Source organism: Medicago sativa, chromosome 2, assembly GCF_051527215.1.
Source record: "Medicago sativa cultivar Bolivia chromosome 2, Bolivia_mono, whole genome shotgun sequence".
Lineage (NCBI taxonomy): Eukaryota > Viridiplantae > Streptophyta > Magnoliopsida > Fabales > Fabaceae > Medicago > Medicago sativa.
In genome coordinates this window covers 64736626-64741305 of record NC_140750.1, presented here as the reverse complement: position 1 = coordinate 64741305, position 4680 = coordinate 64736626, and the positions used below count along the sequence as shown (strand labels likewise).

Sequence of the window (4680 nt, the reverse complement as noted above, 5' to 3'; positions counted from 1 at the left end):
TTTTAAGTCATCCACCTATACATCACAAAAACTACAAGGTACACTCTTTTAGCCAAATTTAGCTCTCATGGCTTAGGCGGCAAACTCATTCTTTTGAAATTCAAATCCCCACTAAAATACAAAGAAGATGCACTCAAATCCACAATTTTAGGCAAAATATCTATTCACTTCCTCGAAGACTCATACTGTCATACCTCATATACCCACTTTCTCACACTGACTGCAAATTTCTTTTTCACTCTCATAATCTCAAACCCGCTTCTTCTCTCTTCGTTTTCTTTATTCTTCCCTTTCATTGTTTCTTCTTCTCCTTCTTTTTCAAACCCTTTTCCTCATCAACATAAACATAAACATGAGTTCTTCTTTCACTACTGAGTTCTTCATTCTTCTTTATTTTTCCTCAGATTTTTTGGTTCAACCATTGTACAACACGGATCTACAACACCAGATTTGATCTTTATGGGTAAGTGACTCTCTCTCATTTTTTAATTTCGTTATTTTTTTATTGTTCAAATTATTGCTTGGGTTTTTCTCATTTTTCATATTTTGAATGTTTTTGACAGCAATGAACAATCAGTAGCTATGATAAGGTAAATTCGTTCATCTCCCTATAAGTTAAAAATGTGCTAAGAGTTTTCATCTTGCTTTCCATCTCTTATTTCATGAATTGATTCCATATTATTATTATTCTTTTGTTGAATGTTCAATTGTTTGTTCACATTCACGGTTGTTTTGATGCTTTTGCTGAAACCTCAATTTTTTCTTTTGATTTTGAACCAATACGAGAACTGAGTTGTTGTATTAGTTGGTGGTAGAATTTCCTCAAAAGAAACCCCAGTTTCAGTTTCCATTAATTTGGATTATACTTTCAAGTAAAGTTCTTCATGTTATCTGCTTATCGAATTTTGGTAGTATTTATGCGATGAATCAAGATTTTAATTAGTTATTTCAATTTTTTAAATGCACTGCTGCTGATTTCTTCAACCCACAAGGTGTTTGTAAAAGTGTCTGAATGAAGGTTGCAAGATTATATGAGTGGGATGTGTTATGAGGGCTCCTTACATATCCAGGTGAGCTTCTATTGTTTTTTGGTTTATTTTGTTGCATTTTATTTCTTTGTAGATGATCTTAGGTGTGACTCTTTAATGATTTTAATGGTGTTTTTTGCAATACTATATAACTTCATTTTACTAGCTTATTATGTATACAATATGCTGGTTCATTTATTTAGAGTCAAGCACAAGATTCATTTTTTTGTTCCCTAAAAATAATATTTTTTTTATTATTGTGCGCAGAATCTCCAATTTTTGTATATTTTCACATTATGCACTGATCTCTCTGCTCTTTGTGTTTCCACCATCTCACCTTATTATTTTATTTTCAGCACATCATGGAAGAAGAAATAAGAGCACAGTAGTAAAAGAATTATCTTGTGGCTGAAAATGGTATCACGGATGGAGCCAGATGAACTAAGAGCGGTTGTCCTTTAGAATTTTGCCATTCATGGTGAGGCCCAGCGAAAACTGTACTTACTTTGTCGTAGTTTTAAAGGCTTTCTTCTTATTGTTCTCATCTATTTTTTATGGTGTTTCTTATTTTACAAGTAGGTGTTTCTTAAGATTCACTGTTTGTAAACTTCTTATTTTACAAGTAGATGAACTAAGATGATTAAACTTTCTTGGGTTCTTTATTTGTTTGATTTGCTTCTGCTACCAATAATGCTATGTTGCTTTGTACTTTTTAGGTAGTTGATACCAATCCAACCAAAGGTATTTTTCCTCTAATCAATAGTGATACTCCTATTTTATTTTTGCCTCTATTCTAACTTAATTTAGATTCTTTTTAAAAAATCATTTTGCTGTCACTTTTGCTTAAATATGATTTTATAGTTTTGTTTGGAACTTACATTTTAGTGTATCCAAATGTGAAGTTAAGACTAAAACTTAACATGATTGTTTTGTGTTGTTCTGCATCTATTGCATTAGTTGGGGTAGGAGCGTATGCATATTGGAAGGATTTTGTTATTTTCTTTCCATAATTTAGATGTCAGAAATAGACTTCCTGAAAGATGTTTTTTTGATGCCACTTATAGGTTAACACTTTTTAAAAAGAACCCTCTTTCTACAAAAAAAAAGGTTTTTAAACCCATCTGCAATATTCGATTCTTATCTTCAAAGTCAAACCCAAGATGCTTTGTTGGTCCATGCGACATTAGTGTGAAATTTTTAACTTATTAGTGACTTTCTGTTGTAATTTTTATCTTCATTGTTGATATTTTTATTAGCTATCATATTCTTCTACAAGTAATTTCATGAAAAGTCCATGTCTTTGTACTTATTGTTAGCTGAAATATTTTGTACAGATTTACTCTTTGCCATTTTGAGTTAGTGGACCAAAAGAGTTATTTTTCTTCCAAGAGGTATATTTCTCATGAAAAGTCCCTCACCTTAGGTTTGTTTGATTCATTATCATTGTATGCTAGATGGTTTTATTAATTAATATACGAACAAGATGCAGTAAGGTTTGTATGAATTGCACATAAGTCATAAAATGTGCACTTTGCATGAGAAAACATCAGGTTAATCTAGAGGGTTCCATGGGGATATATGCTGGCCCTTTTTAAAAATTAAGTACTTTAAAGTTTAAGTATTGTTCATACTTTTAAATGTTGAGCCATTATATTATATTTCTTGGAGTAGAATAAACATGTAATTGTCATGTCAAAAGAAGTCAATTGTTTTAAACAAGAAAAACAAAAGAAGTCTGTTGTTCTTCTGTAGTTTAATAATACAATAATTCAACAAGTTATTTAGGTAATAATGTTATGTCTGTTTTAATGGTGCTGCGTAAGTTTGAGTACACCTGTTCCACTCAGAGTTAATTAATATCAATGTTTGTTGTAATTTTATGTTCCGTACGTTTAGGGCCAATTGCAAGACAAAGCTGCTTCAGCTGCTCTATCTAATATACTTAGAGATGATGCTACTATAATCCAATGGTTAGAGATGATGCTACTGAAGCTTTTGGTTCAATTGCAGATATTGCATTTAAAACTTCATATTAGGGAATTATGTGACCTCTCTTGTGTAATCAATAGTATATGCTATTAATTGTGCTTTGTGATGTCATCTATGTATAAAAAGAGTAACACAAGCAAATTGTGTATTGTATGGAATCCATTAATAGATAGTATAGTAGCAGACTAAGTAATGAGCAGTTCTTCTTGTGGTTTGTTTTCATTTTTTGTTGATAATTTTAGGCCATGTTTACTATACTATTCTTGGCTTCATGAATTTTGACATTTTGTGATTGATCAGAATTAATTCTTTTTTGCAAGTTTGACCCCAATTTATTTGCTTACAACCCAAACTTTTTGACCCAATTTAGACACAAGTTGACTTAATCAGAAAGCATCTTCTCCATACATCCTATATTTGTGCTATTTTTTCAAGAATCTTATTCCACACTCCTTCAAAGCTTCTAATGTTACACAACTACAAAAGCAGGTTTTACTTTGCTGCAATTTATAGCCAAACTTAATTAAGTCCCCACTCTGTCTACTTTTCAAAATTTGAATCTCTTAAGCCATATGTCTCTCCCATTTTGAATTTTTACCTTTTCAAACTTACTTAAGTTATTTGCTAATTGTTATATCATACTTTTTATGCATCATGTTTAAAATGTTTATTTAATCTAAACATGTGTCAGATTTTAAAGGCATCCACCTATTAACTCACAAAAACAATAAAGTACACATTTTTAGCTACTGCTACTTTTATTCAGGAATCTTTCTCTATACACTCCTTCGAAGCTGTATGACAAAAACAGGTAGTATGGTTCCTGAACCTCATATACTTTTCCGTGAAAGATTCCTCACCCCCACAATTCAAATTCAAATCGGATCAAGTTCCCCCCTCTTTCTACCATTTTTTCTTGCCACGGTCTTCTATTGACAGTTAACTACTTCTTTTATTCAATATTCACTATAATTGAAGTACATTTTGATCTATTGCCATATGTTGTTTTCTTCATTTCCTTTTTGGACAATCATTGAAGTACATTTTGAGATACCAATTTTATAATTAAGGATTTTTTTCCCCATGCAGTCTTCAACTATTTGCGTTTCAAATGAGCTTCCCATATATTATAGCTTTCGTATGAGCCACACTAAATATAATTGAAACTATGAGCACTTCAAATCAGGCCCACAGACCTCTTAATGCATTGGAGGGCTAATCAAAATTCTTAAATAACTTTTGCTTCTTTTGATGGCGATCAAGTTCTGAGTCACTATTTGGGCTTAAGGAAGAGTTGTGTGCATCTCATAGATTATTGAAGCGTTATGATTTATTGATAACTTCCACAGGCAAGGTTCAAACTACAATGGTAAGAAGGTTTTAGTGAGCTTCATTAGTGTTGGGATGGGTGGATTGTCACCAAGTGATGGATTTTTCAAGGCACTTCAAAGGCTTAAGAGTTAGCAGCAACTTTATCGTATCTTTGTTTGGTCTGCTGATGATTCTATGCCAATGGTTTTCGCTTTCAGAAGCAATCACAAGTGTTTTTGAAGATACATTACTAGCTTAAATATATGAGATTTGAATGATTTTAACGTGTATTTAGTATTACTCATGATGAGACTGTAACATATTTGTGAATGTATACATGTTTATATCTTAA

General features: G+C 31.7%; 1 long non-coding RNA gene across 3 annotated transcripts; it reads left to right on the top strand.

The window, feature by feature from the left end:
• Positions 1-224: 224 nt before the first annotated feature.
• Positions 225-4430, top strand: LOC146949696 (uncharacterized). 3 transcript variants are annotated; one of them, XR_015027357.1, is made up of 7 exons: positions 225-463; positions 564-590; positions 993-1070; positions 1385-1506; positions 1745-1769; positions 2363-2419; positions 2925-3237. It is a non-coding gene; the product is annotated as an uncharacterized LOC146949696 (long non-coding RNA). The 3 variants fall into 3 exon arrangements; XR_015027358.1 differs by lacking the exons at positions 2363-2419; positions 2925-3237 and adding an exon at positions 4367-4430; XR_015027356.1 differs by lacking the exon at positions 2363-2419 and having other exon boundaries at positions 2925-3058.
• Positions 4431-4680: the final 250 nt, after the last annotated feature.